Below are 27,627 nucleotides of genomic sequence, written 5' to 3'. Positions count from 1 at the left end.
ATTCAACATAATATTAGAAGTTCTAGCCACACCATCAGAAAAGAAAAAGAAATAAAAGGCATCCAAATTGGAAAGGAAGAAATAAAACTGTCAATGTTTGCAGATGACTTGATACTGTATATAGAATATTCTAAAGATTCCATCAAAAAATTATTAGAACTAATAAACACATTCAGTAAAGTTGCAGCATACAAAATTAATATGCAAAAATCTGTTTTGTTTCTGTATAACAGCAGTCTATCAGAGAAGTGAATCTATCAGTTGCATTTCCAATTGCCACAAAAAGACTAAAATACCTAATGATAAATCTAACCTAGGAGGGGAAAGACCTTCATTCTGAAAACTGTAAGACATTGATGAAAAAATTGAAGTGAACACCAATGGAAAGATATACCATGCTCATGGATTCGAAAAATTAATATTGTTAAAATAACCATACAATCAAGGCAATCTAGAGATTAAATGAAATCCCTATCAAAATACTAACGGCATTTTTCACAGAGCTAGAAGAAATAATCCTAAGATTTGTAAGGAACCACAAAAAAGCCTCCAAATAGCCAAAGCAAAAAGAACAAAACTAGAGGTATCACATTCTCTGATTTCAAATTGTACTACAAAGCTATAGTAATAAAAACAGCATGGTACTGGCACAAAAAGGCACATAGATCAGTGGAGCAGAATAGAGAGCCCAGAAATAAATCCATGTTTATATGGTGAATTAATCTAAAATATAGGAGGCAAGGATATACAATGGAGAAAAGACAGCCTTTTCAGTAAATGGTGCTGGGAAAACTGGACAACTACATGTAAAAGATTGAAATTAGAACACTCCTTAACCCCATACAGAAAAATAAACTCAAAATGATTTAAAACTTAAATGTAAGACTTTAAGTCATAAAACTCCTAGAAGAAAACATATGCAATGAACTCTCTGACATTGGTCTTAGTAATATTTTTTGATATGTCTTCTCAGGCAAGGGCAACAATGGAAAAAATAAATGAGACTACATCAAACTAAAAGTTTATGTAATTAAAATGGGGTTAATATCCAAAATATATTAAAAAACTCATAGAGGTGGCTCCCCAGAAGAAAAGAATTGAGGACAGTCTCAGAGAACTCTGGGGCAACATTAAGTTCACCAACATTCAAATTATAGGGGTCGCAGAAGAAGAAGAGAAAAAGAAAGGGACTGAGAAAATATTTGGAGATTATAGTTGAAAACTTTCCTAATATGGGAAAGGAAATAATCAATCAAGCCCAGGAAGTGCAGAGAGTCCCATACAGGATAAATCTAGGGAGAAACACGCCAAGCCACATATTAATCAAACTATCAAAAATTAAATACAGAGAAAAAATATTAAAAGCAGCAAGGGAAAAATAACAAATAACATACAAGGGAATCACCATAAGGTTAACTAACAGCTGATCTTTCAGCAGAAACTCTGCAAGCCAGAAGGGAGTGGCAGGACATATTTAAAGTAATGAAAGGGAAAGACCTACAACCAAGATTACTCTACCCAGGAAGGATGTCATTCAGATTCGACAGAGAAATTAAAAGGTTTACAGACAAGAAAAAGCTAAGAGAATACAGCACCACCAAACCAGCTTTACAACAATGCTAAAGGAACTTCTCTAGGCAGGAAACACAAGAGAAGGAAAAGACCTACAATAAGAAACCCAAAACAATTAAGAAAATCGTAATAGGAACATACATATCGATACTGACCTTAAATGTAAATGGATTAAATGCTCCAACCAAAAGACATAGACTGGCTGAATGGATACAAAAACTAGACCTGTACATATGCTGTCTACAAGAGACCCACTTCAGACTTAGGGACACATACAGACTGAAAGTGAGGGGATGGAAAAAGCTATTCCATGCAAATGGAAATCAAAAGGAAGCTGGAGTAGCAATTCTCATATCAGACAAAGTAGACTTTAAAATAAAGACTATTACTAGAGACAAAGAAGGACACTACATAATGATCAAGGGATCAATCCAAGAAAATGATATAACAATTGTAAATATTTATGCACCCAACATAGGAGCACCTCAATACATAAGGCAAATGTTTACAGCCATAAAAGTGGAAATCGAAAGTAACACATAATACTAGGGGTCTTTAACCCCACTTTCACCAATAGACAGTTCATCCAAAATGAAAATAAATAAGGAAACACAAGCTTTAAATGACCCATTAAACAAGATGGACTTAATTGATATTTATAGGACATTCCATCCAAAAACAACAGAATACACTTTCTTCTCAAGTGCTCATGGAACATTCTCCAGGATAGATCATATCTTGGGTCAGAAATCAAGCCTTGGTAAATTTAAGAAAATTGAAATCGTATCAAGTATTTTTTCCAACCACAATGGTATAAGACTAGATATCAATTAAAGGAAAAAAAACTGTAAAAAATACAAACACATGGAGGCTAAACAATACACTACTAAATAACGAAGAGATCACTGAAGAAATCAAAGGGAAAATCAATAAAACCTAGAAACAAATGACAATGAAAACACGATGACCCAAAACCTATGGGATACAGAAAAAGCAGTTCTAAGAGGGAAGTTTATAGCAATACAATCTTACCTCAAGAAACAAGAAAAATCTCAAACAACGTAACCTTACAACTAAAGCAATTAGAGAAAGAGAACAAAAAAAAAAAGCCCCCAAAGATAGTAGAAGGAAAGAAATCATAAGATCAGATCAGAAATAGATGAAAAAGAAATGAAAATGATAGCAAAGATCAATAAAACTAAAAGCTGGTTCTTTGAGAAGATAAACAAAATTGATAAACCATTAGGCAGATTCATCAAGAAAAAAAGGGAAAAGACTCAACTCAATAGAATTACAAATGAAAAAGAAGAAGTAACAACTGACACTGCAGAAATACAAAGGATCATGAGAGATTACTACTAGCAAATCTATGCCAATAAAATGGACAACCTGGAAGAAATAGACAAATTCTTAGAAAAGCACAACCTTCCACGACTGAACCAGGAAAAAATAGAAAATATAAACAGACCAATCACAAGCACTGAAACTGAGACTGTGATTAAAAATCTTCCAACAAACAAAAGCCCAGGACCAGATGGCTTCACAGGCGAATTCTTTTTTTTTTAATTAAAAAAAATTTTTTTAACATCTTTATTTGAGTAGAACTGCTGTACAATGGTGTGTTAGTTTCTGATTTATAATAAAGTGAATCAGTTATGCATATACATATATCCCCATATCTCCTCCCTTTTGCGTCTCCCTCCCACCCACCCTATTCCACCCCTCTAGGTGGTCACAAAGCACCAAGCTGATCTCCCTGTGCTATGTGGCTGCTTCCCACTAGCTAGCTATTTTACATTTGGTAGTGTATATATGTCCATGCCACTCTCTCACTTTGTCCCAGCTTACCCTTCCCCCTCCCCATATCCTCAAGTCCATTCTCTAGTAGATCTGCATCTTTATTCCCGTCTTGCCCCTAGGTTCTTCATGACCATTTTTTTGTTTGTTTTTTAGATTCCATATATACGTGTTAGCATATGGTATTTGTTTTTCTCTTTCTGACTTACTTCACTCTGTATGAGAGACTCTAACTCCATCCACCTCATTACAAATACCTCCATTTCATTTCTTTTTATGGCTGAGTAATATTCCATTGTACATATGTGCCACATCTTCTTTATCCATTCATCTGTTGATGGACACATAGGTTGCTTCCATGTCCTGGCTACTGTAAACAGAGCTTCAGTGAATATTTTGGTACATGACTCTTTTTGAATTATGGTTTTCTCAGGGTATATGCCCAGTAGTGGGATTGCTGGGTCGTATGGTAGTTCTATTTTTAGGTTTTTAAGGAACCTCCATACTGTTCTCCATAGTGGCTGTATCAATTTACATTCCCACTAACAGTGCAAGAGAGTTACCTTTTCTCCACACCCTCTCCAGCATTTATTGTTTGTAGATTTTTTGAAGATGGCCATTCTGACTGGTGTGAGGTAATATCTCATTGTAGTTTTGATTTGCATTTCTCTAATGATTAATGATGTTGAGCATTCTTTCATGTGTTTATTGGCAATCTGTATATCTTCTTTGGAGAAATTCTATTTAGGTCTTCTGCCCATTTTTGGATTGGGTTGTTTGTTTTTTTGATATTGAGCTACATGAGCTGCTTGTAAATTTTGGAGATTAATCCTTTGTCAGTTGCTTCATTTGCAAATATTTTCTCCCATTCTGAGGGTTGTCTTTTGGTCTTGTTTATGGTTTCCTTTGCTGTGCAAAAGCTTTTAAGTTTCATTAGGTCCCATTTGTTTTTTTCAGTTTTTCACCATTGAGAATTATGTTGGCTGTGGGTTTGTCATATATGGCCTTTATTATGTTGAGGTAAGTTCGCTCTATGCCTACTTTCTGGAGGGTTTTTATCATAAATGGGTGTTGAATTTTGTCAAAAGCTTTCTCTGCATCTATTGAGATGATCATGTGGTTTTTCTCCTTCAGTTTGTTAATATGGTGTATCACATTGATTGATTTGCATATATTGAAGAATCCTTGCATTCCTGGGATAAACCCCACTTGATCATGGTGTATGATCCTTTTAATGTGCTGTTGGATTCTGTTTGCTAGTATTTTGTTGAGGATTTTTGCATCTATGTTCCTCAGTGATATTGGCCTGTAGTTTTCTTTCTTTGTGACATCATTGTCTGGTTTTGGTATCAAGGTGATGGTGGCCTCGGAGAATGAATTTGGGAGTGTTCCCCCGCCTGCTATATTTTGGAAGAGTTTGAGAAGGATAGGTGTTAGCTCTTCTCTAAATGTTTGGTAGAATTCGCCTGTGAAGCCATCTGGTCCTGGGCTTTTGTCTCTTGGAAGATTTTTAATCACAGTTTCAATTTCAGTGCTTGTGATTGGTCTGTTCATATTTTCTATTTCTTCCTGGTTCAGTCTCGGCATGTTGTGCATTTCTAAGAATTTGTCCATTTCTTCCAGGTTATCCATTTTATTGGCATAGAATTGTTTGTAGTAATCTCTCATGATCGTTTGTATTTCTGCAGTGTCAGTTGTTACTTCTCCTTTTTCATTTCTAATTCTATTGATTTGAGTCGTCTCCCTTTTTTTCTTGATGAGTCTGGCTAATGGTTTATCAATTTTGTTTATCTTCTCAATGAACCAGCTTTTAGTTTTATTGATCTTTGCTATTGTTTCCTTCATTTCTTTTTCATTTATTTCTGATTTGATCTTTATGATTTCTTTCCTTCTGCTAACTTTGGGGTTTTTTTGTTCTTCTTTCTCTAATGCTTTAGGTGTAAGGTTAGGTTGTTTATTTGAGATGTTTCTTGTTTCTTAAGGTAGGATTGTATTGCTATAAACTTCCCTCTTAGAACTGCTTTTGCTGCATCCCATAGGTTTTGGGTCATCGTGTTTTCATTGTCATTTGTTTCTACATATTTTTTGATTTCCTCTTTGATTTCTTCAGTGATCTCTTGGTTATTTAGTCGTGTATTGTTTATCCTCCATGTGTTTGTATTTTTTACAGATTTTTTCCTGTAATTGATATCTAGTCTCATAGCATTGTGGTCAGAAAAGATACTTGATATGATTTCAACTTTCTTAAATTTACCAAGGCTTGATTTCTGACTTAGATATGATCTATCCTGGAGAATGTTCCATGAGCACTTGAGAAGAAAGTGTATTCTGTGGTTTTTGGATGGAATGTCCTATAAATATCAATTAAGTCCATCATGTTTAATGTATCATTTAAAGCTTGTGTTTCCTTATTTATTTTCACTTTGGATGATCTGTCCATTCGTGAAAGTGGGTTGTTAACATCCCCTACTATGATTGCGTTACTGTCAATTTCCCCTTTTATGGCTGTTAGTATTTGCCTTATGTATTGAGGTGCTCCTATGTTGGGTGCATAAGTATTTACAAGTGTTATATCTTCTTCTTGGATTGATCATTATGTAGTGTCCTTCTTTGTCTCTTGTAATAGTCTTTACTTTAAAGTCTATTTTGTCTGATATGAGAATTGCTACTCCAGCTTTCTTTTGATTTCTATTTGCATTTAATATCTTTTTCCATCCCCTCATTTTAGTCTGTATGTGTCCCTAGGTCTGAAGTGGGTCTCTTGTAAACAGCATATATATGGGTCTTGTTTTTGTATCCAATCAGCCAGTCTATGTCTTTTGGTTGGAGCATTTAATCCATTTACATTTAAGGTCAGTATATATATGTATGTTCCTATTATGATTTTCTTAATTGTTTTGCATTTGTTATTGTAGGTCTTTTCCTTCTCTTGTTTTTCCTGCCTAGAGAAGTTCCTTTAGCTTTTGTTGTAATGCTGGTTTGGTGGTGCTGAATTCTCTTTGCTTTTGCTTGTCTGTAATGGTTTTAATTTCTCTGTCAAATCTAAATGACATCCTTTCTGGGTAGAGTAATCTTGGTTGTAGGTTTTTCCCCTTCATCACTTTAAATATGTCCTGCCACTCCCTTCTGGCTTGCAGAGTTTCTGCTGAAAGATCAGCTGTTATCCTTATTGGGATTTCCTTTTATGTTATTTTTTGTTTTTCCCTTGCTGCTTTTAATATGTTTTCTTTGTATTTAATTTTTGATAGTTTGATTAATATGTGTCTTGGCATGTTGCTCCTTAGATTTATCCTCTATGGGACTCTCTGTGCTTCCTGGACTTGATTAACTAATTCCTTTCCCATATTAGGGAAGTTTTCAATTATAATCTCTTCAAATATTTTCTCAGCCCCTTTCTTTTTCTCTTCTTCTTCTGGGGCCCCTAGAAGTGGAATGTTGGTGCATGTAATGTTGTCCCAGAGGTCTCTGAGACTGTCCTCAGTTCGTTTCATTCTTTTTTCTTTATTCTGCTCTGCAGTAGTCATTTCCACTATTTTATCTTCCAGGTCACTTATCCGTTCTTCTGCCTCAGTTATTCTGCTATTGATCCCTTCTAGAGAATTTTTAATTTCATTTATTGTGTTGTTCATCACAGTTTGTTTGCTCTTTAGTTCTTCTAGGTCCTTGTTAAACGTTTCTTGTATTTTCTCCATTCTATTTCCAAGATTTTGGATCATCTTTACTATCATTATTCTGAATTATTTTGCAGGTAAACTGCCTATTTCCTCTGCATTTGTTACATCTGGTGGGTTTTGACCTTGCTCCTTCATCTGCTGTGTGTTTCTCTGTCTTCTCATTTTGCTTAACTTACTGTGTTTGGGGTCTCCTTTTCACAGGCTGCAGGTTCGTAGTTCCCGTTGTTTTTGGTGTCTGCCCCCAGTGGCTAAGGCTGGTTCAGTTGGTTGTATAGGCTTCCTGGTGGAGGGGGGTAGTGCCTGTGTTTTCGTGGATTAGGCTGGATCTTGTTTTTCTGGTGGGCAGGTGCACATCTGGTGGTGTGTTTTGGGGTGTCTGTGGCCTTATTATGCTTTTAGGCAGCCTCTCTGCTAATGGTTGGGGTTGTGTTCCTGTCTTGCTAGTTGTTTGGCATAGGGTGTCCTGCACTGTAGCTGCTGGTCATTGAGTGGAGCTGGGTCTTGGCGTTGAGATGGAGATCTCTGGGAGATTTTTGCCGTTTGATATTATGTGCAGCTGGGAGGTCTCTTGTGGACCAATGTCCTGAACTTGGCTCTCCCATCTCAGAGGCACAGTCCTGATGCCTGGCTGGAGCACCAAGAGCCTGTCATCCACACAGCTCAGAATAAAAGGGAGAAAAAGAAAGAAATAAAGAACGAAGAAGATAAAATAAAGTTATTAAAATAAAAAATAATTATTAAAAACAATTAAGAAAAAGTACTAAAAAAAAAGAAGGAAAGAAGAGAGTAACCAAACCAAAAAACAAATCCACCAATGATAACAAGTGCCAAAAAGTATACTAAAAAAAAAAAAAAAAAAGACGGACAGACCGAACCCTAGGACAAATGGTAAAAGCAAAGCTATACAGACAAAATCACACACAGAAGCACACACATACACACAAAAAGAGAAAAATATATATATATCGTTGCTCCCAAAGTCCACCTCCTCAATTTGGGATGATTCGTTGTCTATTCAGGTATTCCACAGATGCAGGTACCTCAAGTTGATTGTTGAGATTTAATCTGCTGCTCCTGAGGCTGCTGGGAGAAATTTCCCTTTCTCTTCTTTGTTTACACAGCTCCTGGGGTTCATCTTTGGATTTGGCCCTGCCTCTGTGTGTAAGTCGCCTGAGGGCATCTGTTCTTCGCTCAGGCAAGACGGGGTTAAAGGAGCAGCTGCTTCGGGGGCTCTGGCTCACTCAGGCCGGGGGGAGGGAGCGGTATGGATGCGGGGCGAGCCTGCGGCGTCAGAGGCGTCGTGACGTTGCACCAGCCCGAGGCGCGCCATGCGTTCTCCCAGGGAAGTTGTCCCTGGATCACGGGACCCTGGCCGTGGCGGGCTGCACCGGCTCCCGGGAGGGGCGGTGTGGAGAGTGACCTGTGCTCGCACACAGGCTTCCTGGTGGCTGAAGCAGCAGCCTTAGCATCTCATGCCCGTCTCTGAGGTCCGTGCTGATCGCCGTGGCTCGCGCCCGTCTCTGGAGCTCCTTTAAGTGGCACTCTTAATCCTCTGTCCTTGCGCACGAGGAAACAGGTGGCAAGAAAAATTCTCTTGCCTCTTCCGCAGCTCCAGACTTTTCCCAGGACTCCCTCCTGGCTAGCTGCGGTGCACTAGCCCCCTTCAGGCTGTGTTAACGCCGCCAACCCCAGTCCCCTCACTGGGATCCGAGAGCTGAAGACCGAGCCTCAGCTCCCAGTCCCTACCCATCCCGGCGGGGGAGCAGACAAGCCTCTCGGGCTGGTGAGTGCTGCTCGGTGCCGCTCCTCCATGCGGGAATTTCTCCGCTTTGCCCTCCGCACCCCTGTGGCTGCGCTCTCCTCCATGGCTCCAAAGCTTCCCCCCTCTGCCACCCGCAGTCTCCGCCTGTGAAGGGGCTTCCTAGTGTGTGGAAACCTTTTCTCCTTCACAGTTGCCTCCCACTTGTGCAGGTCCCGTCCCTATTCTTTTGTCTCTGTTTTTTCTTTTTTCTTTTACCCTACCCAGGCACGTGGGGAGTTTCTTGCCTTTTGGGAGGTCTGAAGTCTTCTGCCAGGGTTCAGTAGGTGTTCTGTAGGAGTTGTTCCACATGTAGATGTATTTCTGATGTATTTGTGGGGAGGAAGGTGATCTCCACGTCTTACTCTTCTGCCGTCTTGAAGCTCCTCCCACAGGCAAATTCTATCAAACATTTACAGAAGAGCTAACACCTACACTTCTCAAGCTCTTCCAAAATATAACAGAGGGAGGAACCCTCCCAAACTCATTCTATGAGGCCACCATCACCCTGGTACCAAAACCAGACAAAGATGTCACAAAAAAAGAAAACTACAGGCTAATATGACCGATGAACCTAGATGCAAAAATCGTCAACAAAATACTAGCAAACAGAATCCAACAGCACATTAAAAGGATCATACACCATGATCAAGTGGGGTTTATCCCCCGAATGCAAGGATTCTTCAATATATGCAAATCAATCAATGTGATACCCCATATTAACAAACTGAAGGATAAAAACCATATGATAATCTCAATAGATGCAGAAAAAGCTTTTGACACAATTCAACACCCATTCATGATAAAAACCCTCCAGAAAGTAGGCATAGAGGGAACTTACCTCAACATAATAAAGGCTATATATGACAAACCCACAGCCAACATCGTTCTCAATGGTGAAAAGCTGAAACCATTTCCACTAAAATCAGGAACAAGAGAAGGTTACCACTCTCACCACTATTATTCAGCATAGTTTTGGAAGTTTTAGCCACAACAATCAGAGAAGGAAAAGAAATAAAAGGAATCCAAATCGGAAAAGAATTAAAACTGTCACTGTTTGCAGATAACACGATACTATTCATAGAGAATCCTAAAGATGCTACCAGAAAACTCCTAGAGCTAATCAATGAATTTGGTAAAGTACCAGGATACAAAGTTAATGCACAGAAATCTCTTGCATTCCCATACACTAGTGATGAAAAATCTGAAAGAGAAATTAAGGAAACACTCCCATTTACAACTGTAACAAAAAGAATAAAATACCTAGGAATAAACCTACCTAAGGAGACAGATGCCGATAACTATAAGACACTGATGAAAGAAATTAAAGATGATACAAACAGATGGAGAGATATACCATGTTCTTGGATTGGAAGAATCAACTTTGTGAAAATGACTCTATTACCCAAAGCAATCCACAGATTCAGTGCAACCCCTATCAACCTACCAATGGCATTTTTCACAGAACTAGAACAAAAAATTTCACAATTTTTATGGAAACGCAAAAGACCCTGAATAGCCAAAGCAATCTTGAGAAAGAAAAATGGATCTGGAGTAATCAGTTTCCCTGACTTCAGACTATACTACAGAGCTACAGTAATCAAGATAGTATGGTAGTGGCACAAAAACAGTAATATAGATCAATGGAACAGGATAGAAAGCCCGGAGATAAACCCATGCACATATGGTCACCTTATCTTTGATAAAGGCCGCAAGAATATACAATGGAGAAAAGACAACCTCTTCAACAAATGGTGCTGGGAAAACCGAACAGCTGCATGTAAAAGAATGAAATTAGAACACTCCCTAACACCATACACAAAGATAAACTCAAAATGGATTAAAGACCTAAATGTAAGGCTAGACACTATCAAACTCTTAGAGGAAAATATTGGCAGAATACCGTATGACATAAATCATGGCAAGATCATTTTTTACGCACCTCCTAGATAAATGTAAATAAAAACAAAAATAAACAAATGAGACCTAATGAAACTTAAAAGCTTTTCCACAGCAAAGGAAACCATAAACAAGATGAAAAGACAATCCTCAGAACGGTAGAAAATATTTGCAAACCAAGCAACAGACAAAGGATTAATCTCCAAAATACACAAGCAGTTCAATATCAAAAAACAAACAACCCAATCCAGAAATGGGCAGAAGACCTAAACAGACATTTATCCAAAGAAGTTATACAGATTGCCAGCAAATACATGAAAGGATGCCCACATCACTAATCATTAGAGAAATGGAAATCAAAACTACAATGAGGTATCACCTCACACCTGTCAGAATGGCCGTCATCAAAAATCTACAAACAATAAATGCTACAAACACACACACACTCAATGAAATATTACTCAGCCATAGAAAAGTATGTAATCTTGCAATTTGGGGCAATGTGCATGAATCTAGAGGGTGTTATGCTATGATAAATAAGTCAGACAGAGAAGGAAAAATACCATATAATTTCTTATATATTTAATCTAGAAAACCAAAACAACCAACCAAATCAAACCAAACAATAACAGATTAATACATACAGAGAACAAACTGGTGATTGCCAGAGTGGAGGAGCATGAGGGTGGGGTGGTTTGTGAAATAAAAGAAAGAGATTAAGAGGTCCAAACTTCTAGTTATAAAATAAATGTCATGATGATGTAGTGTACATCATAAAGAATATAGTCAACAATACTGTAGTAATTTGCATGGTGACAGATGGTTACTAGACCTATAGTGGTTATCATTTCATAATGTATTTAAATGTTGTATTACTATGTTGCACACATGAAATTAACATAATATTGTATACAACTATACTTCAGTAAAACTAAAGAAAACAAAATGGTGGATGGGTGAAGGGTTTCCTTTAATCATTGCTGTTTTCCAGGACCACAGGCTCGGGTAAATTCCATGTTGTCATGCATAGGTGAGCCTCCTCATCTCCCATAACCCACCACTGCACTGAAATTTCTCTTACTGGGACCACCAGTGAGCTCCATGTGCCTAATCCTAAAGACATTTGACTTCTTTGAAGCCATTGCTCACCATGGGCTCTTTTATAAAGGCTTTTTCCTCCTAGTTCATAAATGTTCTCCATCCAGCTTCTTGGACTGTTTCTTACTTTTTCAGGCTCTATACTCCTCTCCTCCATCTGATTCATAAATATGAGGAATCAGTCCTGTGCCTCCCTCTTCTTGCTCTCTGCACCTCTCTCCAGGCTTTATCAATCACTCCCATGACTGTAAATGTCTCTCTATGCTGATGTCTCCTAGATGTATTGTCTACAGCCCAGGTCTTGTGAATGCTAGATCTAGACAATCAGTTACTGCTTCAACATCTGCACATAGAGAGACCTCAAAATCAACCACCCCAAAGGCAGACGCCATCCTTCCTTACCAAAAGCTCACTTATCTTCCAACTCCATTTCCATAAATGGCATTTCCATCTACCCTCTTGCCCATGCTGCATTGTTGCTTGGAGAACTCTCTTCCTGGCTAATGGCTATGCTTTCTTCTTATCTCTTCTAAAAGTGTCACTCTTCAGAAGTCTTCCCAGTGCCTGTCTTCTGCATTGTTAATGCCCGCATTGTGCTGTCTCCCAGTACCATGTTTTCTTTATGACACCAGTCACATTTTTGTTTTAGTTTGTTTACTGTCTCTTACCAATTTAGACTGTTAGCTCCACAAGTGCAGGGATTCTGTACCTGCCCCAGTACGTGGCACAGAACAAATATATAACATATTTGTGGAAGGAAGAAAGGAAAGGGGGAAATAGAGTAGAAGGAACCTCTTCTGATAATTCAGTAAAGAAGATAAAGTTTTTAAAAATAAACTTCTAATTTTAAAATAGTTTTAGATTTACAGATTTAGATTTACAGAATCATTGTGAATATACAGAAAGTTCCATATATTCCCCCCACCCCAGCTTCCCCTATTATTAACATCTTACATTAGTATGGTACATTTGTATAATTGAATGGACCAATATTGATCTATTTTTATTAACTAGAGCACATATTTTATTCTGATTTCCTCAGTTTTCCTCAAACATCATTTTCTGTTCCAGGATCCCATCGAGCATACCATATTACACTTGATAAACATGTCTCCTTAGGCTCCTCTTGGTTGTAACAATTTCTCAGATTGTTATTGTTTTTAATAATCTTGACAGTTTTGAGGATCACTGGCTAGGTATTTTATAGAGTTTCCTCAACTCGGATTTGTCTGGTATTTTTCTAATGATGAGACTGGAATGTGTTTGGGGGAGGAAGATCACAGATGTAAAGTGCCATTCTCATTACATCTTATCACAAGTACATACTATCAATATGACTTATCACTGTGGATGTTAATCTTGATCACTTGGCTGGAGATAGTGTTTGTCATGTCTCCCCACTGTAAACTTACTCTTTTCCCCCTCTTTTTCTATAAGGTTCTCTTTGAAAGAAAGTAACTACATGTACCCCAAACTTAAGGAGTGGGGAGTTATGCTTCATCTCCTTAAGGGGGCACATCTACATATTTGGGTGTTTTTTTTTTTTTTGCATTTTTCAAGATATTTGTCTATTTCTGCCCCATTTATTTACTTACTCAGTCTTTTATTTATATTAGCATTGACTCATGAATATTTATTTTGTACTCTGGGTTATAATCTAATAATACTTTCTATGGACCAAATTGTGTCCCCAAAATTCATATGTTAAAGCTCTAAACCACAATGTAATGGTATTTGGAGACATGCCTTTGGGAATTAATTAGGTTTAGATGAGGTCACAAAAGTGGGGACCTCATGATGGGATTAATGGTCTTATAAGGAGAGACACCAGAGAGCTCTCTCTGTCTGTCTCTTTCTCCCTCTGCCAAGTGAGGGCACAGCAACCATCTGCAGGCCAGGAAGAGGGCCCTCACTGGGGAATGGAATTAGTCAACACCTTGATCTTTGACTTCCCAGCTTCCAGAATTGTAAGAAATAAATTACTATTTATTTCTGTTTAAGCCACCCAGTTTATGTTATTTTATTATAGCAGTACAAGCTAATACACTATTTCATTTTTTTGCTCAAATTATTCTACATTTGGCCACTGGAGCTCTTTAAGCTGCCTTCTGTATCCTTCTGATATACTCCTGTCATTGTGAGTTTGTTTTATTTTGTTTTGAATGCTAACTTTCTGGAACTACAAGATGCTCCAGGCTCATTTGGTATATTCCTTGCCAGTCATTTCTCCAAGGTCCTGATTTTTTTTATTGGACAATGGTATTAAAAACCAAGATCTACAGCTCGGTGCTTTGTGACCACCTGGAGGGGTGGGATAGGGAGGGTGGGAGGGAGATGCAAGAGGGAGGGGATATCGGGATATATGTATACATATAGCTGATTCACTTTGTTCTACAGCAGAAACTAACACAACACTGTAAAACAATTATACTCCAATAAAGATGTTAAAAAAAAAAGACATTGAAATAAAATAAAACAAGTCAGAGAAAGACAAAAAAAAATTAGAAATAAAGGTCTTAAATAAAAAAAAGAACAGAACAAACAAACAAAAAAACAAAACCAATATCTAGTGCTAAGTGTGCTCACTGCTACTGGGATGTCATCATTTCTAGGCCCTTTCGTCTGACGGAACAAGGAAATATATGCACATGCTAACCTGTGTATATACATATATCCATAAATATTTCTATATGTAAACATCTGTATCAATATTAAGTTAAACATAAGTTTATATGGTTGTCTCCAACTCTAATTTATTACCCCCTTGTAGAATACCCCTACTTCTTTCCTGAGTATCTGTAATCTTCCACTCTGATAGAGAAAAACCTGGCGTTTGTCATCTGCCATCCGTTTACTTAATTGTTCAATTCTGGTATATATGTATAACAGTATCAAAATTGTAGGCCTTTACCTTTATGGGAAACAACCTTATTAACTAGAGTATAGCAAAGAGTGTTCTGCCTATGTTTTCCTCTAGGAGTTTTATTGTATCTAGCCTTACATTTAGGTCTTTAAACCATTTTGAGTTCATTTTTGTGTATGGTATTAGAGAATGTTCTGCAATATCTTTTTGGATCCGTCTCCTAGCGTAGTGGAAATAAAAACAAAAATAAACAAATGGGACCTCATTAAACTTAAAAAGTTTTGCAGAGCAAAGGAAACCATAAACAAAATTAAAGACAAAATATAGAATGGGAGAAAATATTTGCAGATGATGTGACTGACAAGGGATTAATTTCCTAAATATACAAAGCTCATGCAGCTCAATATTAAAAAAAAAAAAAAAACAACAACCCTATCAACGAAATGGGCAGAAGATCCAAATAGGCATTTCCCCAAACAAGACATACATGGCCAAAAGGCACATGAAGAGATGCTCAACATCGCTAATTATTAGAGAAATGAAAATCAAAACTACAATGAGGTATCACCTCACACTTGTCAGAATAACCATCATCAAAAAGTCTACAGATAATAAATGCTGGAGAGGGTCTGGAGAAAGTGGAACCCTCCTACGCTGTTGGTGAAAATGTAAATTGATACAGCCACTACGGAGAACAGTAATGAGGTTCCTTAAAAAACTAAAAATAGAACTACCATATGATCCTGCACTTAACTATAGTCCTCACTTTTTGTCTGTCTTCTTACTGCCTCTAAAATATGGAATGTTTCACAGATTTACGTTCCATCGTTGTGCGGAGGTCATGCTAAATCTTCACTGTGTCATTCTGAATTTTGCGTATACTGGATTCGTTGCTAATGAATCCAGATAAATGTAATTAAACTGCTCATCTCCATGATTTGTTCCTATTCTCTGCTATTTGTTTTCTGGAAACTGCCTAAAAAATTCAAGAGGTCTCCAGAGATGTCAAGATAAGAGTACTAGTTTTACTCATTTAATTTCTCCCTTTCTTAGGTATTTGAGTGCCACAAAGAACAAGGGAGGGTAGTGCAGAGAAAAAGTACAGAGACATTATTTTGATTTTGTGGCATTGGGCAAACAGGCCCATAATTTCCTTCTGACAGCTCCCTGGCTATTGGTATCTAACCTCTTGGGGCTAGGAGGTTAGTGGAAGGTTCAACATTATCATGAAAAGGTTAGAACCTCAATAGGTTCTAGAATTGAGTTGATTCTAATGTCCAATCTTCCACTCACCTTAACCTTCTCAAGCCCCACTTTTCTTATCTGTGATGAATAGGTAACAATAGTAACTACTCATGGGCTTGCTTTGAATCCTAAATAAGTTAATGGTTCTGATGCTCTTAGCACAGAGCATGTGGTAAGCCCTCAATACATTAAGTATTGTTAGGTATTGTTATTATTAATAATATTATTTATGGAATTAAGTATATTAAAATTATGATAAATTTGATGAAGGATGTTAAAGAGAGCAATGAAAGATTACAGAAGGACTTGGTCTCGTCTGGGGATTTGGGAAAAGTTTCTATGAAGAAAGGACATGTAATCTGAGAACTGAACATTCACTAGTTCTCAAATAGTAAACAGAGTGGAGAAAGGATTTCATAGACCCACATCTGTGAAGCCTTGCTGAGTGAAAGAGCTTGTAGAACCAATCGAAAGAAATTGGAGATGTAGCATGTCAAGTAAGGAAGAGAATATCCAGCAAAAGGGCTTGCGAGGCTGACAGGGTCCCAGATGACTAGGTTCTACAGGCCACATTGAAGGTTTTGAATTTTTATCTCCAGTACTGAGGAGAGGACTGAAGGGTTATTAACCAGTTGGGACATAGTGAAAATTTCTTCTTTAGCAAAAATCATGCTGGCTGATATCTGGGGAATAGATTGGAGGGAGTGAGAGTGGGAGGGAAAAGCAGGTCCAACTGTCCATTGAGAGATGATGGTGGCTTTGACTGGAGTGGTGGTGTTGATGGAGAGAAGTAGAGTTGTTTCCATTGTGGGTTGGAAGTTGAGTCAAGTTTTGGAGTACAGTCATAAGAGGATTAAAAAATACTTCTGTTAACTGGGAAAATTTAATGACATTGAAAATGTAGAAACAATTGGTTTTATTATGTGGAACTTCAGCAAATGGAGACAAGATCATGGAGTGGGAATTCTGGGTGGGGGGGGCATGGGCAACTCACCATTAGGAAGTGTGTGTTTCAGAATTAGAGATACACACAGTGGAGCAAGTTGCTGGATGGGTAGTGAGTTCCCTGTCACCAGAGAGTTTAAGAGGATGAGTGATCACAATTAGAGAACTCTAAAAGTTGTTTCTGAGTAAACTTTTAATTTAAAATATTAAGACACCATAATACATAAGAACTAACAATTTTATAAATGACTAACAATTAAGATTGTGGTGTGCAGTCTATAAGAGGTGTAGTTTTCATTTAAAGTTATTTGAGATTCATCAGGTTCACATCACAAATATAGTTTTATCTTTAGAACATTTGACATAAATCCAAAATCAGCCATGAGTTGCATGCAATTACATATTTAATTTGCTTTGAATTTTTAGACTTTGAAAATAAAGTTCCAAAAGAATTAGAGAACAAACTCAATTTCCTGTTTTCTTTGTCTCCATTTTCTTCAGGAAATTGATGCAATGGACACCTAGAGGCAAAAGTGTTCTTAATAATCATGTATGACTCAGCAGATCAGGCTCAGAGCCAATCGCTAGTAATGGTATAGAGACTTTGAAATATAAGACAGCCAATGATAGAGGTCACTATACTCATTCTTAATTTTAAACTAGGTGTTGTATCCAGTCACATATATCTTCTTTCTTCTTCCACCTTACTATCTTCTAATTTTTACTTTCTATATCCTTGTCAGGTAGAGCTCACAGTTTGTTTTTCTAATGTACAGTATTTTTCCTTTTTCCTGTTTGTTCATATGGTGTACAAGTACATTTTGTCACTGGAACTTTTCTTTCCTAGCAGGAAATTTTTTTAATTGGGAGAATAACTTAGTAACCCTGAAGAGTTTGGGGCAGAAAAGTAAATAGATTTTGTTGCTCTGCCCCACACCAGCATTACTATTTTTACCTTCCTGTACACTGTTAAGAGAGTATTGTCTGTTTACTTTTTTACAAGGAAGAACATTTCCCTCTATGCACAACATATTCCAATTGCCTAATTTTTTTCTATCCATGCCTGGTTGCATAAGCTGTCTGGTACATCGTTTCAGAGGCAATCATAATGACTAACAAAGTTAATGCTTTCAGCTAGTTCTAAGCACAAGTAGATCTTTACATTTTTCACCCTACATTTAACTTTTTGTTTCTTAAAACATGAAATGAATACAGCTGGACATTGTATTCCTCTAATTGTTTCCATCTGGTCTCTCAGAGCAGAATGGGGACAAAGTAGGTAGAGTGAGTGGAACATTCCAGAACATGATTTTATGCTTATTTGATTAGAGAATCATTAAAGCATTGGGTTGCTCTTAAGAATTTCTCTGAAATATCTAAGCAGGGAGGCATTTCAAAGCAATGAGGTAAATTGGGACTTCTGGTAGGAAATGTTCCTGGGATTCCCAAAATGTGTGGCCAAATATTTTAGGTTATGGAAGGTTAATTTCTTAGACGTTAGGCTTTCATTCATTCATTCATTTATTCCTTCACTGAGTACCCATCAGGACTCATATCCCATTTTACATGCTGGTGAGATTATGGTGAAGGAGACACAGGTACTTCATCTCAAGAAATTTCCATTTCTAATGGTGAAAGAGATCGTTGCAATATAAAAATTATAGTAGTTTTAAGTACTTTAATATAGACAGTGCAAAGAGAAAATATAAAAGTGGGACAGTAAGTATATCTGAGGGTGGTCCAAGAAGACTTCCTCGTGGAGACTTGGAAAAGAGTGGTAAGCAAATAAGGGATATGATTTGGGAAATGGTAGATACAATCAGCGCAAACCAAATTCAAGCAGAGGGAATAACATGACCATGAAATGGTGGCATAGGACAGTCATGGGCTGTTTGGGAGAGAATAGGTAGGAGCATTTGGTGTGTTGCTGATGGGGAGGGAGAAGGGCTGAGGCTGTGGAGGGAGCTAAGGGCCAGTTCAGGAGGGGCTTGTATGGCATGCTGGGAGTTTTAATTTTGTCTTCTTGGGCCATGAGGAGATATTGAAGAATTCTGAGCAGAGGAGTGATGTCGTCCGTTTTGGAATATTTTCATGGTAGCAGTTTACAGTATGGATCAGAGGTAAACAAAAGACATGCCTGTCATCTAGGACACTATTTCAATGGTCTAAGCAAGTGATAATGTAATAGGCCAATAGCCATGGGATTAGAGGGGAAGGATATTCAAGAAATAGTTAGGTGGTAGAAGCCATGGAACTTGGTGTTAGTTGAATGAGGAAGGGTATGGAAGAGAAATAAAATTGTGGATTTTCTTTTTTAATTTATTAGGCTTTTACAATGTGCCAGCACTTTTCAGGGAAGGCTTCATTTAATCACCAAACCAGCTTGATGTGGTAGATACTATTGTTACTGAAAGTAGGGCCTGGTTACCTGTCACTCTAAAGCCAATAAAGAGGCAAGGGGTGGAAAAGAAAGTTTGCTTTATTTTGGAGGTGAGCAGCTGGAGGGGAGGGCGGACTCCTGTTCAATGGCTGACTCCCCCCACTGACAATCAGTGGGCAAGAGCTTTTATAGATGGAGGGAAGGGGTTACATGCAGAAACAGCACAGTCAACTCTGACAGTCATCTTAAAATTCGTCATGCAGTGGTCTGATCAGTGTCATCTTGATTGTTTTAAGTACAGTTAGTCTTTAGTTCCAGGGTTGGTTTGTTCCCATTTATTTGAGGCCAGTTCTCAGAATTGTGGCAGCTATGTCATGGCTACAGTCTGGTCATCATGTAAATTCTAAGTTCTTCCACCTGGTGGAGGTTTCAGTATCTATAAGACAGCTCAAAGAATATGGCTCAGAATATTACCTGTAGCCCTTGATGAGAAACTAAAGGTCCTTGACTGAACTGTTATTATTTGGTCTCGTTTGACTGTTTTCCTTTGTTTTTGCATTTTCTCACTTCTCTGATTAAACTTATTATTTGGCTAAAGTTTTTTCACAGACAAAATGCAGGCTGAGGGACCTGCTCTATTTCAATCCTCCCTTTTCTTTGATACTCCTCAATCTTGAGGAGGGACAGGTATAGAACAAGAAAGGGAATAAAGTTTCGAATGGAGAGGTTAATCATAAACTTGGCAGAGGAACTCAGTTTTAGTTCCATTTCTTTTTCAGTTTTCCCCAACTCTTGAGGGAATGGGGCTGGGGTGATGACTGCTCTTGGCTACTTCCTGCTGAAGTGGGGCTCAGTCCTGGCTAATTTTGGGACTGGACACAGAGTTGGAAATAATCTCACGTTCCAAGCTTATCATCAATATTTTGTATTATGAAAACATTACCTCTCTCTTTGACTACTTTGTCATAGTACCTGGACATTTGATAATTAGTAGGCATATTACAATGAGCATAATAATTAAAATGCATCTTTGTATTATTCTCTGAATGTGTCAATATTTTTTCCCTTAATGGTTAAAGCAGTTGTACAGTGTATGTTTAATAGGCCACAGACAGGCTGTTTTGGTTAGCCTAAAGTTCAAATTAAATCATATATAAGCCAGAATGACTTCCCCATACTTCAATATGTAAAATTTTCTTCCATCATTTTCCCCTTCTAATTGCAAATCTTTCCATAGAAAGCATTGGTAATCAATATATTTTTCCAACATTGCCAGAGTGGTTCAGTTGCCTGCTCTGGGTCCGTTCAAGTCCCTCAGTGCTAGGCCTACAGTTTTGTTTATATATTTGCCTAGTCATACATGTTGGGAGGAAACTAATCAGACATAACAAGTACAGAGGTATGCTGATGGAGAAATATTTTATAGGCTATACATTTTATCACTTATACCCAATTGTCACACAAACATTGTACCTGTGCTTCAAGCAGTAAACTTTAAGCCAGCAGTGATACACATCATAATTAGTTATATTCTGTGACAACTTCACTAGACAATTTTTTTCCATCCTAAATATTGGCATCAAAAATATGGTTAAAAGCAAAATAATAACTTTCTATTGAAATTCTTTAAATTTTTAACTCAGTTTAGCAGTATGATCTGCAAGTTATCAAAAACCTGTATTTGTTTAATAACTTTTAGAACATTAATATTAACGACATTTACCTATTCAGTATAACCTAAGAATGTTTATCATTATTATTTGACAATGTTTTCCATGTAACTTAATGTACCAAATAATCCTAGTTACTTTAATGTTTCTTTTGAGATGGCTTAGGGGCCTTCAGGAATATTCAAAGTTAGCTAGAGAAGAAACTTACAATTTGTTATCAAAAGCACTTTAATATTCCAGGAACACTTTTTGTTTTCTTAACAGAGAGAGAAAACCAAATTCCAGTCCTGCACCAGCTTCTTATTAATAACAAAATTCATTTATCTAATTAAATTCAATCTAATCTTAATCCTGACAATGTACAAAATTCTTTTCTCAAAGTTCCTTGTTTACAAACATTTTATCACTTTCTGGATCCATATTAACTAGTCCCTTATTTTCCCCATATATAAGCAACCAGCTCCAGGATAAAATTTTTCTCCTTTTTTTCCTCTACAAAAATATCTCCAGTCTTTATATCTTCTCTTGCCAACAACACATATCTTATTTGCTTTACACACTGAACTGTTTCCCTTATCATTTTAGTATCTTTAATTACATATTATGATTTTTTTACCTTTAAAAGACCTTAACAAAACCAAGAGACAAGTAATTTAACTATTATACCAGCATTTTCTGATTGGCAAACTTAAGAACATATTCCATAACCTCTAAAAACATACATTTTTCTCATAGCACAGTTTCTCTTTAATGTGGAATGAGATGCATGTTTAGTGAACCCAAACATCTTTTAAAGTTCTACTAATTAACCCAACGCTTAAGTTTCAGGCAACGTGGGCTGTGTTTGTATTTCAAGGACATGATAAGAGTTAACTTCAAGCTTTCTCTTAGGCCTACGTTTATTCTGTCAGGGTCAGAATTCTGAAAACAGTATTTTATCAAGCTGGCTTTCTCCAACTGCATATGCAAAAAGAACCAGTTTTGGAGCTTTAAAAGAATTTCATTTTAACCAGTTTTCTCTGGAGTCTGAAGAATACTGTTGCCATACATTGTTTAAAAATTATCTTCCTCTTTCTTTAGTCATAATTTCTTAGCTAAAATTTTTCTAATGAATTGAACCTGAATTGCCCATTTTACAAAAGACAACAATGATACCAATCACACAAATGGAATATACACTCACACACCAGAAGACAGAACTGTCACAGATCTCCCAAGAGGATGACGCATATGGAGTCCCAAACACTTTTCCAACACAAATGGTCCTCAACCTCAGACACACATCAGAACCAATTGGCAAAATGCTCAAATGACACTCAGTGCTCACAAACGGTCCTCAACGTCAGACACACGTAAGAACCAACTAGCAAAATACCCCGTAGCACTTCGTGCTCAAAAGAGAAGTTAGCCCAGGTGCACACCAGTGGACTTACTTGGTCCTGGAGCTCATCAGCCCATCCAGAAGCATCTTTCTGTTCCACCAAGGAAAAGCATCGGTTGGCAGTCAATGTCGAGCAGGGGAGGAACAGGGAGGATCCCCGAAACAAATGGTTTCGGCAACTGCTAGAAACATCTCCCCAAAATCCCCTCTCAGGGCCAGTAAGCCATGAGCAGCGGTCTCCTCGCAACCATCCCAGAGCTTTGTCATGGCTGCAGCTCTGCTCGGAAAACCCCAGGATCCAGATATCGCTAGAGCACAGCAGCCCCACATTGGGTGCCAAAAAACTGTAACCGAAAGTGGGGGTCCGGCTGCTCGCCGCTCTGAAGCCAATAAAGAGGCAAAGCTGGTGGGAAGGAAAGTTTGTTTTATTTCAGAGACTGGCGACTGGGGGTGGGGGCACTCCTGTCCAAAGGCCGACTGCCCCCACTGACAATCCATGGGCAAGAGCTTTTATAGGCGGAGGGAGGGAGCTACATGCAGAAACAGCACAGGCAGCTCTGACGGTCACCTTGAAATTAGTCATGCGGGGGTCTGATCAGTGTCATCTTGATTGTTTTAGGTACAGTTAATCTTCAGTTCCAGGATTGGTTTGCTCCTATTTCTTTGAGGCCAATTCTTGGAATTGTGGCAGCTTATGTCATGGCTACAGTCTGGTCATCATGTCGTTAACTTCTTCCACCTGATGGGGGTTTTAGTATCTACAAGACAGCTCACAGGATAAGGCTCAATATTATCTATAGCCTTTGAGGAGGAACTAAAAGTCCTTGAGTTTGCTTAATGACTGAACTATTATTATTTAGTCTTGTGGGACTGTTTTCCTTTGTTTCTACATTTTCTCACTTCTCTGATTAAACTTATTGTTTGGCTAAAGTTTATTCACAGACAAAAGTTAGGCTGAGAACATGGAGGGGAAGGACCATCTTTCACTACGATTATCCCATTTTATAGTTGGGCATTCTGAAACTTAGAAGCTAAATCTTGCCCAAGATCAGAGTTAATAAAGAGTAAGCTGGGATTTAACCCCCAGCAATCTGAGCCCAGGGCCTGCGGGCTTAATTATGATGGTAAACTGCATCTTCCAGGTGGTTCCTTTTCCCTTCATGGCCAGTAGAAGTTGAGGAGAAACTGTGGGAGAGGAGATGACTAAATGACAGAACAGAGGCTATTCTGGTTCCCACTTACCATCATATGTAACTACATAATTTGTAAAACCAACTTACATTGCCTTTTGGATAAAAAAAAAAAAAAAAAAGAAAACTCATCTGATAATTCAACTGATATTACCTTGAATCAGTTTAAATATCTGCTGACTAAGAATTGAGAATATCTGCATTCATGAAATACTTGTATGCTGGGGTTTTTTTGTTCACATGATAGTCATAACCAACACTTGGTCAGCGAGGCATTTTTAACATCTTTAATCCCTTTTGCTAATTAAGTGAAGGTAGTTGAAGAACCTGATTTCATTATAAAATGAAATTCAACACTTAGCTTCTTTTGTGATTTTGAGCAAAAGTAAGAGACTTTAATACAGATATGTCATTGCCACAAAAGACAGCTTCACATGCTATGACCAATGCACAGGGCCCCTGCACTCAGAATGGCCCTGTGCTTGCGGTTTAAGGCTCTGCATTTGAGGTCATGAAATGCTTAATAATTTCATCTTTGAATCTGTGTATTGGAAGTGAAGTCTGATAGGACAGGGAGCGTGTGTATTGGGGACTTGGACCCTAGCTCATGCGTGGTCCCTCCAGTGCCCACCCTCCTGGGCTTAGATTCTCAGCCATCTGCCCCCAGCCCCCTGGGCCTCTGCCTAGCCTCCAGCTCCAGCTCCCCATCCCTGTCTGATTACTGCTGCTGCCCTCTACCTGGTATGGTGATTGGGTGTGTCAGCAGGAGAGACCTGTGTTTCACCTTTACTCTCCTCCACCTGTAAGGTATGAATGCAGGTGAGGAGAAGGTCAGGGTGGAGCTAGTGCCCTGCATTGTGACATCTTGGGGTGGGGCAAAGAAGAGGCCATCCCTGACCAGGCTGGCAGCACCATGGCCTGTTTGGTGGGCAATTCAGTGGTGGCTTCTTGCCCACGTCCTGCAGGCATGGAGGTTGCCATCTCTTGGGGCTCTCTCATCTACCTCCACTTGGGATGCTGGAATGTGGGAAGGGGAGATTGACTTCCCCACTCCCTGCTGGGGCACCACATTTTTATTTTGCATGGGCCACCTCACAAATTATGTAGCTGACACTGTCTCCACTATCTCTTGCCTTACTTTGTATATAATAAATGCATAGACTGAACTTTGTTAAATATGAATTCAGCAACTGTAGACGTGCCTGTCATAACCATGTGCTAGCCCACTTCTTTAGGACTTAAAAAGAAATAACATATAGATAAAGCATGAAATGATAAAATAATGACTTAAAATCTGATTACAATGTGTACACTTTACTCATGGTTAATAAACTTGGGAAACTTGAGAAAGAACAATTAAAAAATTAACAAGTTAGTGTTTTATTTTGACTTCTGTTATGAAGAGTAATTGTGCGTAATAATTCTTTTTTTTTTTAAACATCTTTATTGGAGTATAATTGTTTTACAATGGTGTGTTAATTTCTGCTCTATAACAAAGTGAATCAGTCATACATAAACATATGTTCCCACATCTCCTCCCTCCTGCATCTCCCTCCCTCCCACCGTCCCCATCCCACCCCCCCAGGCGGTCACAAAGCAAAGAGCTGATCTCCCTGCCTTATGCGGTTGCTTCCCACTAGCTATCTATTTTACATTTGGTCGTGTATATATGTCCATGCCACTCTCTCACTTTGTCACATCTTACCCTTCCCACTCTCCATATCCTCAAGTCCATTCTCTAGTGGGTCTGTGTCATTATTCCCGTTCTGCCACTAGGTTCTTCATGACCTTTTTTTTTTTTTTATCCCTTAGATTCCATATATATGTGTTAGCGTACTGTATTTGTTTTTCTCTTTCTGACTTACTTCACGCTGTATGACAGACTCTAACTCCATCCACTTCACTACAAATAACTCCATTTCATTTCTTTTTATGGCTGAGTAATATTCCATTGTATATATGTGCCACATCTTCTTTATCCATTCATCCGATGATGGACGTTTAGGTTGCTTCCATGTCCTGGCTATTGTAAATAGAGCTGCAATGAACATTTTGGTATATGACTCTTTTTGAATTATGGTTTTCTTTTTGAATTATGGTTTTCTGAATTATGGTTTTCTCTTTTTGAATTATGGTTTTCTCAGGTTTTTGAATTATGGTTTTTCTTATATGCCCAGTAGTGGGATTGCTGGGTCGTATGGTAGTTCTATTTTTAGTTTTTTAAGGAACCTCCATACTGTTCTCCATAGTGGCTGTATCAATTTACATTCCCACCAACAGTGCAAGAGGGTTTCCTTTTCTCCACACCCTCTCCAGCATTTATTGTTTCTAGATTTTTTGATGATGGCCATTCTGACCGGTGTGAGATGATATCTCATTGTAGTTTTGATTTGCATTTCTCTAATGATTAATGATGTTGAGCATTCTTTCATGTGTTTGTTGGCAATCTGTATATCTTCTTTGGAGAAATGTCTATTTAGGTCTTCTGCCCATTTTTGGATTGGGTTGTTTGTTTTTTTGTTATTGAGCTGCATGAGCTGCTTTTAAATCTTAGAGATTAATACTTTGTCAGTTGCTTCATTTGCAAATATTTTCTCCCATTCTGAGGGTTGTCTTTTGGTCTTGTTTATGGTTTCCTTTGCTGTGGAAAAGATTTTAAGTTTCATTAGGTCCCATTTGTTTATTTTTGTTTTTATTTCCATTTCTCTAGGAGCTGGGTCAAAAAGGATCTTGCTGTGATTTATGTCATAGAGTGTTCTGCCTATGTTTTCCTCTAAGAGTTTGATAGTGTCTGGCCTTACATTTAGGTCTTTAATCCATTTTGAGCTTATTTTTTGTGTATGGTGTTAGGGAGTGATCTAATTTCATACTTTTACATGTAGCTGTCCAGTTTTCCCAGCACCACTTATTGAAGAGGCTGTCTTTTCTCCACTGTATATGCTTGCCTCCTTTATCAAAGATAACGTGACCACATGTGCGTGGGTTTATCTCTGGGCTTCCTATCCTGTTCCATTGATCTATGTTTCTGTTTTTGTGCCAGTACCATACTGTCTTGATTACTGTAGCTTTGTAGTATAGTCTGAAGTCAGGGAGCCTGATTCCTCCAGCTCCATTTTTCGTTCTCAAGATTGCTTTGGCTATTCGAGGTCTTTTGTGTTTCCATACAAATTGTGAAATTTTTTGTTCTAGTTCTGTGAAAAATGCCAGTGGTAGATTGATAGGGATTGCATTGAATCTGTAGATTGCTTTGGGTAATAGAGTCATTTTCACAATGTTGATTCTTCCAATCCGAGAACATTGTATATCTCTCCATCTATTTGTATCATCTTTAATTTCTTTCATCAGTGTCTTATAATTTTCTGCATACAGGTCTTTTGTCTCCTTAGGTAGGTTTATTCCTAGATATTTTATTCTTTTGTTGCAATGGTAATGGGAGTGTTTTCTTATTTTCACTTTCAGATTTTTCATCATTATTGTATAGGAATGCAAGAGATTTCTGTGCATTAACTTTGTATCCTGCTACTTTACCAAATTCATTGATTAGCTGTAGGAGTTTTCTGGTAGCATCTTTAGGATTCTCTATGTATAATATCATGTCATCTGCAAACAGTGACAGCTTTATTTCTTCTTTTCTGATTTGGATTCCATTTATTTCCTTTTCTTCTCTGATTGCTGTCGCTAAAAATTCCAAAACTATGTTGAATAATAGTGGTGATAGTGGACAACGTTGTCTTGTTCCTGATCTTAGTGGAAATGGTTTCAGTTTTTCATCATTGAGAACGATGTTGGCTGTGGGTTTGTCATATATAGGCTTTATTATGTTGAGGAAAGTTCCCTCTATGCCTACTTTCTGCAGAGCTTTTATCATAAATGGGTGTTGAATTTTGTCGAAAGCTTTCTCTGTATCGATTGAGATGATCATATGGTTTTTCTCCTTCAATTTGTTAATATGGTGTATCACGTTGATTGATTTGCGTATATTGAAGAATCCTTGCATTCCTGGAATAAACCCCACTTGATCATGGTGTATGATCCTTTTAATGTGCTGTTGGATTCTGTTTGCTAGTATTTTGTTGAGGATTTTTGCATCTATGTTCATCAGTGATATTGGCCTG

The 27,627-nt window shown here is 37.9% G+C and overlaps 1 non-coding gene across 1 annotated transcript; it reads right to left on the bottom strand.

Moving 5' to 3' along the window:
* Positions 1–15,492: 15,492 nt before the first annotated feature.
* LOC132365597 (U6 spliceosomal RNA) lies at positions 15,493–15,599 on the bottom strand. Its single transcript, XR_009503129.1, has one exon. It is a non-coding gene; the product is annotated as a U6 spliceosomal RNA (small nuclear RNA).
* Positions 15,600–27,627: the final 12,028 nt, after the last annotated feature.

The sequence above is a fragment of the Balaenoptera ricei genome, chromosome 4 (genome assembly GCF_028023285.1).
Source record: "Balaenoptera ricei isolate mBalRic1 chromosome 4, mBalRic1.hap2, whole genome shotgun sequence".
Lineage (NCBI taxonomy): Eukaryota > Metazoa > Chordata > Mammalia > Artiodactyla > Balaenopteridae > Balaenoptera > Balaenoptera ricei.
The sequence above is the reverse complement of the archived record's forward strand: the minus strand, read 5'-3'. Positions and strand labels throughout refer to the sequence as shown.